General features: G+C 35.5%; 1 pseudogene; it reads left to right on the top strand.

The window, feature by feature from the left end:
- Positions 1876-2708, top strand: Gm18183 (predicted gene, 18183; annotated as a pseudogene).

Below are 7645 nucleotides of genomic sequence, written 5' to 3'. Positions count from 1 at the left end.
CTGTATTGGTCTTAGATGGGAGCAAGTTCTCTCTTCCCCCTTGGATACAAAACTGCCTAGTATGCCTTTAACATTGCAACACTATATGATTATCTCTAAATGACTAAGCTGAATCTTAGGATGTGAGTGGTTGAACGGCTAGAGGGTACTGGTTATATGCTCACAAACCATTACACTGGGAACTGTGTCTAACACTAAGCTGCCTAGCAGTCAAACACCAGCTAACCAGTGCCTAGTCCTTTCACTGTTTGGCACCAGACCTTAACATCTAGACTGTGTTTGTTTTCCAGACAGGAACTTCGTGATCATAGGGGCTTTTATCAAGATATCAGCCTACGTGACAGGGTAATGTGTAGCATGTTTGAATTTTTTCAGGGTACTCCTAAGAGGGTAATGCATGAAAGACAGAGGGCAAAACATAAGCCAAAGTAAAGGGTCCAGGAATCTATAGGGACTAAGAAAAGAAGAAAAGATGCCGGGGCTATTGAACTGACCTGAGAAAGATGCTTTATGATTCGAAAATGTTAAAGTCATATCATTGGGACTGTCCAAGCCTACTGAACTCAGAGAGGATCCTATCTTGTATCATAGGTGCTAAGCATGAAGGTGCAGGACTTAGGTTTCCTTTACTGTATTTTGATGATGCTTTGGTCCATTTTCCACTAGAGCATGTGAGCTCTCCTGCCAAATGCTCTTGAGCAGACTTCCAGTGTCAGCCTTGCAGCCTTCAAATCCAGTAACAAAGTAGTTGTTTAATACCAAAACAATTTAACCACTACAACACCATTGGCATAGCTTGCCTGACAGTTCAAACTTGTTTTGTTTTGTTTAGTTTTGTTTGTTTTGTTTTGTTTTTTTGCTTGATACTAACTTTGAAAGCCTATTGAATTTTCTTCTCCAGTACATTGCATAGCCTGTGAAGGCAAACCAGTAAGGTTGGAGTTGCTAGTTCACTGCACTGATATTTCCATCTTGTTTTCAAAATCTATGGTGTCTTCATCAATATGGCTTTATTACATTGTTCTGGTAGGAAGCCCAGAGTATTGGCATAATCTGTGTTGTTTTGGTGACCTCTCTATTTTTTAGCTAACAACTTATAGGAAAGTAACCCATATTTGTCACGAGATTTTTTTTGAGAACGTATGTCCAGTTGAAGGAGTAGTATGAATTTATACAGGATATCTCCATTCAAGATCTTTTTAAAATTGTGTTTGTACAATTGTATAAACTACACAGAAGATTACTTCAAGAATTTATACTGTGAAGATTTTTGTATAATTTTCTTTATGTTCTTAGTTTTTGCTGAACCTCCCATCAAACTTCAACCTTTCTGTTTTATCTTTCATATCCCTGTTAAAAACCACTCCTCATTATACTCTATCCTTTTCCTTCACATGTGTTTGGCTCTCCCAAGACTTCCTTCTTGAACTGTTGAACATTTCTTGCTTACTAGACTCTACAGACACACATTCCAACTTTTAAAACATTGAAATTAGGATCTGCAGGTAAGAGAGGACGTATGGTACCTATTATTTTGAATCTTGGTTATTGCATTCACTATAATTTTTTAGTTATATACATTTTCTTCATTCCATAATTTTATTTTTTTAAATGTCAATAAATGTGTGTATATGTATTTATATGTTTGTGGTGTATGTGTGTCACATTTTCTTTGTACATTTACCCAATAACAGACATATACTCCTTTGTTACAATATTAGTTTATTTGATAAGGGATGAAATTAAAAGTTATCTTTCAGTATAAGAGATAATATTTTGAATGGTAAACAAGGATTCCCTTATTCTCTGGGCTCTCTCTCTCTCTCTCTCTCTCTCTCTCTCTCTCTCTCTCTCTCTCTCTGCATTGAGCTCAAAACCATCACCTCAGCTCCTATAGGCTCTGCCTCATCTCCTTCCCACCCCTTGCCTTGTCTGAAGAGCTTTCAGTAGCCATATACTACACTGAAGTTAATTCTACTACCCTATCTGTTGGGAGGTGCTCAAGATGCCTGTGTGGACCATGGACCGTCAGCACATTTTCTGTGGAAAATATTTCCTGACTGCAATGAGAGAAAGTGGAATACATTGTCCCCTGTGTTGTACAAGTGTGACTGGAAGAGAATGAACATGTCCAGAATGGGCCTTAGATCTTGACAAATATCATGAGAAAGATTTTTGGTAGCTTCAGATGCTGTTCATAAAAGATTAAATTTTATTGCATGAGAGATCACAAATCTTATAAGAAGTAACAGTATGGATATGATGTTTCTTCTGTCACTCCAAACTTTTAAGATTTCTCAGGATTCAGTAAGGAGCAGTAATAGGAATGAAACATCTGCATGTGATAATACAGAAGCTTATCAAGTGGATACAAGTTCTTCTGGGTATTCCACCTTTAAGTATGCCTTATGTCAAGAATCAAACATAACTAGACTACGATTATTGTATCACTTTAATAGTAACCACCTATTTCAGATAGTTCCTGAGAATCTGAGTGGTGAGAAAACCCAGTATCGTACTATTGTGGAAGTCTTTTTCAAGTAAACATGACATGGGTATAGACATCTCTGCATCCTTGCTACATACAAGAACCATCTTTAAGGAGAAGATATGAAATCACCATTTCAGTAATTTGCTGTGCATATTAATAAAAATAATTGTCTACTGTACTAGGTATTTAAATTAAAAATAAAGGTGAGTCACTGTAAATGAAAATGATGAAGAAAATAATTATGTGGTCTGCAAAATATTGTGGTTGTGGGTTCTTCTTGAAGATTCATGACTTTGTAAGACATAGGAAGTTGGCTAAGTTTCTACTACCAGGCATCATTTACCTTTTGTTGAACAGGGCTTAAGATTTATTAGAGAGCTGTTAATTACCAGCAAGGTATGTATGCTAACATTTCTCCCTTAGTGTTACCATGCTGTGCTGGTGTAATGGTGCACAGACATTACATCTGGGTAGGATTGATGGTTGATTCTCTCTAATGGAAACTTGTATAGCACCTACTCATACCATGAAAGCTAGTCCTCAAAGAGGAGATGTAAAGGTCAAATCTAGCCTAGGTTCTATTGGTTCTGGCTCTAAAACATATGGTGTCTTTAGCAATAGGATCTTAATTTCAACCTCTGTGATGTAACAAATGACAAGGGCAAAAACTTTTAATACTTAGTGAGTCTCTTGAACAACACTGACAACTCAAAAGGAAGCTGCTTGTGTACTAATAGTCCAGATGGGAAGATTTTATTTAAACTCAATATGTGTATTCTATTACATGTAGTTATATGTACATGTATATTAATATATAATGATATGACTCCTTACAATGCTTTCAAACATTCTTACTGCAACTCTATCCTCCTGTATTTCTATTTTATCCTGCTTCATAGTTAAAGCACTCCGCTTAGTCACTTCTCTATTAAAATAAATTGTATCCTGCTATTTCCCTCTTTACTGCTCTCTTCCAGAGCAAGGTACCCTTTTACCTATATTTTACAGTTGCACCAGGATATATATTCACAACTGAAGAATCTGAGGTAAGAATCACAGATGAGAACAGTTGTGACCTTTGTCTTCTGTGTCTTGCTTACCTCACTCTCACAATGTGATCTTTCCTAGTTCCATTCATTTACTTGTAAATTTCATGATTTCATTTTTCCTTTTAGTTGAAAATACTTCATAGAGTGTATGTACCACTTTTTCATTATCTATTCGTCATTTGAGGAACATTTAGGTTATTTCTGTTTCTTAATTAGTGTGACAAGAGCATAAATAAACAGGACATATCAAGAACTTCTTTTGATGTCGAGTACTTTGTGTATATCTCCAAGTCTGGGATAGCTGTATTTCCAAGAACCCAAAGGACTCCATAGCATTTTAACATTTATTGTAAGTGTGTTCCCCTTCACTGGAAAGTCAGATTCCTTAGTACTCTCTCTTTATCCTATCATCCTATAATGTATTGGAATGTTTGCCTGCTTGGTTTCTAGGTATGTACAGTATTGTAAATAGAAAAGCTACTGATCTTTATATGTTGATTTTATATTCAGTTACTTTGCTGGAAATATTTATCATATCTTATAGTTGTCTATGGTACTCATATGGGTCTTTTATGCATGGATCACATCTTCTACTGATAAGAATAACTTGTCATATTTCTCTTTTAGTTCAATTAATTTCTCTTTTCTTTTTTATGTTGAGTAAAGATAGAAATATATACACTCTTGGGGTGTTTTTTGTTGTTGTTTGTTTGTTTTTGAAAAAAGTTTCAGTTTTCCCTTGTTTAGTATATGATTGGCTCCATGTCTGTCATGTACAGTTTTTATTGTACAAAAGTATATTTCTAATATTCACATTTTCCCAAGACTTTGTAATGAAGGAGTATGGACCATTGTTGAGTGACTTTTCTGAACTAATTGATATGACCTTCTGATATGATTCCTTGAGACTGTGTTTATATGTCATGATACATGAATTAATCTTGAATATGTTAAATAATCAGTTATTGAATATGTTGAATAATAATCATTTGAATAAAATCATTTTGATCAAAGTATGTGACTTTTCAGCATGCTGAATTCTGGTTTATAAATGTTTCATTTAGAATTTTCCTATGTTAATTGTGGAAATGTTTATGCACTTAAAATAGAATTTTATCAATCTGCTTTTTGATATCAGATAATACTTGTTTCACAGAGGCAGTTTTGATGTATTTCTCTACTTTATTATTATTATTATTATTATTATTATTATTATTAAGTTTGGTTTTTGAGACAGGGTTTTTCTATGTAGTACTGGCTATCCTGGAATACAGTTTGTAGATCAGGGTGGCCTCAAACTCTCAGAGATCTACCTGTTTCTGTCCTGTACTAATGGTACTAAAGGAGTGTGCCACCATCACCATATTTCCCAGTTTCATACAATATGTTCTGATCATATTCCTGTTATCCAAGCTCTTCCTGAATTCATCCTACTTTCACTCTCTTCAACACTATGCCATTAAAAAAAAAAGTCCTTCAGTACCAATAACCACCTCTTCCTCTCCCAGCAGATAAAAACTGTCTATAGCTCTGTAGTTTGGGAATGGATTGGTTTTCTATCTCTTTGCTGCAATTTGGTTTGGCTTTGACTTCATTGGTAATCTCAGTGTTGGGAAAGTTGATACAAGATACCCTGGGTTTACTGGTCAATCAGGCTTTGAAGATCAGCAAACCTCAAGTGCATCAGAGAACCCATAAGAAGCAAAATGATCAGCTTCTGATGACTGACGTCCAAGTTTGATCACTGACAGCTGTAGGCATAAAAAGATGCTGTATTGATTTTGTTTCAAGGAAGTATATATGACAACTGTATAACAAAATTGCATCTCCTAAAAGATAATGCTAACAGTCTATACATTTTATGTGCTATTTAGAAATGTCAGATGTAATACATCTTAAGCATTTCAGTTTTTTCACTAAATTAAATAGCTCTTATTTCTCTTTCTTCCCTATACATGTATGAACACCCTCTACTTTCACTCACTTTGGGTTGTTTCAGTACAAGGATAACTTGTCACATCTAGTTCATGGTACTATCACTTAGATACATGGTCTTCCTCATATCTTTGAAAGCAAACCTTTCTTGCCAGATAACTATTATCAGCTGCCAGCATCTGAGTATCCTGAAGTATTTGATGTTTTAAATATTGTTTTCTAATTTTTAAAAGTTTTAAATAAATAAAGTACAGGAGACAAGGATAGAGTCAAGGTATAGATCTCCCCTCATGGAATTACAATTATGCAAGCCATATTCCCTAGGGTGATTTGTGCTTATATACCCTCCCTGAGGTGGTACACAATGTTCCTAAATCCAGAGCAGAGTGTTTTTCTGATAGGCTACATTAGCTTTGTACATTCCTTTCAAAAATAGAGTTATGTTTATTTTCTTCTTTCACATTTGTAAAAATGTGCTAAGGACTTATTTACTCCCATCACATCTTATTTAAATCTAGAAAGCTTAGCATTTGTACAGACAAAAAATTAAAGTAGTTGAAAATATAATTTTACAAATCACAACATCATTTTATCTACCTTATTTATTCCACTATTCAGATTCTACGTGTTCAATTAGAGATGAACAGAAGACAGGCATATCACCCATGTGTTCACACTTTTCAATTAAGCCTCAATTTATCAGCCCCATTCCTTTGATTCCAAAGAAACTGATTTTAGCCATGACCCAGTTTTTTATGCTATTTTTAATTGACAATGTTATTTTCAGTCAATTAGTTGAAGTCACAAAGCACCTGAGGTAAGAGACTAAATAAATTGTACTAACCTGATTAAGGATAGTGATAATCTTCAATGGTGACTTTCATTATTTCTATTATATCTTATTACAGGATCAACGAGCAGCATAATACCTTGAAGTTAACTGGAAATTTGTTCTCCGTGCTGTATTTCTCCATGCATTATTTCTCACTTCCTGCCTCTTAAGAGTACCAAATTTTGCTAATGCATCAAATGTATGAATAAAAACAATTTAGATAAAGCATATTTATTGTGAAAACAAAACATGTTATAAACACTAATTTGAAGTTATTTGTTAACAACAAACACCACTAACATGAAATTGGAATTATAGAATTGATTGATAGCCAAATGTCAAAAAAGTATTAAGGGTGTAGTACAAATGAAAAATTTACCAAGTTAATTTGGTGGTTTCTCAGAAAAGTGGGAATAGTCAGTCATATCTAAGGATTTGGCTATTCCATTCCTGAGCACATACCCAGAAGATACTCCACCATCCCACAAAGACACTTGCACAACTATATTCATAGCAGCTTAATTCCCAGTACCCAGAAACTGGAAACAAACTAGATGTCCCTAACCTGAAACTGGATAAAGTAAATGTGGATCACCTACAGAAATGGAATAGTTTTCAGCTATTAAAAACAAGAATCATGAATTTTGCTGACAAATGGATGGAACTTGAGAATATCATCCTAAATGAACTAACCCAGACCCAAAAGGACATGTATGCATGTGCTTTTATGTGTATATTAGTCATAAATATAATACTCATGCTACATTACATAGACCCCAAAAAACCTAAATTAGAAGGATGACCCACGCCGGACAGTGGTGGCACATGCCTTTAATCCCAGTACTTGGGAGGCAGAGGCAGGTGGATTTCTGAGTTTGAGGCCAGTCTGGTCTACAGACTGAGTTCCAGCAGGACAGCCAGGGTTATACAAGAAACTCTGTCTCAAAAAAATAAAAACACAAATTAAATAAATAAATAAATAATGAAAGAAGAAGGTGGGCCCAAGGCAGGATGCTTGAATCACACTTAGAACAGGGAATAAAACAGTAATGAGGCAAATGGAGGGAGAGAACTGGGTCTCGGTGTGGATGAGGGATTCAGATCAGGTGAGAAGTTGGACAGGAGAATGGCCAGATAGTCTTGAGAGTTAATGGAGATCTGCCATTGACAGGGTTGGGGAGGTGGCGTGAGGGCATTTCCAAGACAAGACAGAGACCTGGGATAAGGGAGGCACCCAAGAACCAATGGGGGGGGGTATCCTTAGTTGTGAGTCACAGCATTGGGGATATAGAACCTGAAGAGACCACCTCCTTTAGCAAGTCAGGAACCCCAGTGGAG

This window comes from Mus musculus, chromosome 1 (genome assembly GCF_000001635.26).
Source record: "Mus musculus strain C57BL/6J chromosome 1, GRCm38.p6 C57BL/6J".
Classification (NCBI taxonomy): domain Eukaryota; kingdom Metazoa; phylum Chordata; class Mammalia; order Rodentia; family Muridae; genus Mus; species Mus musculus.
This window is presented reverse-complemented; position numbering and strand designations above follow the sequence as displayed.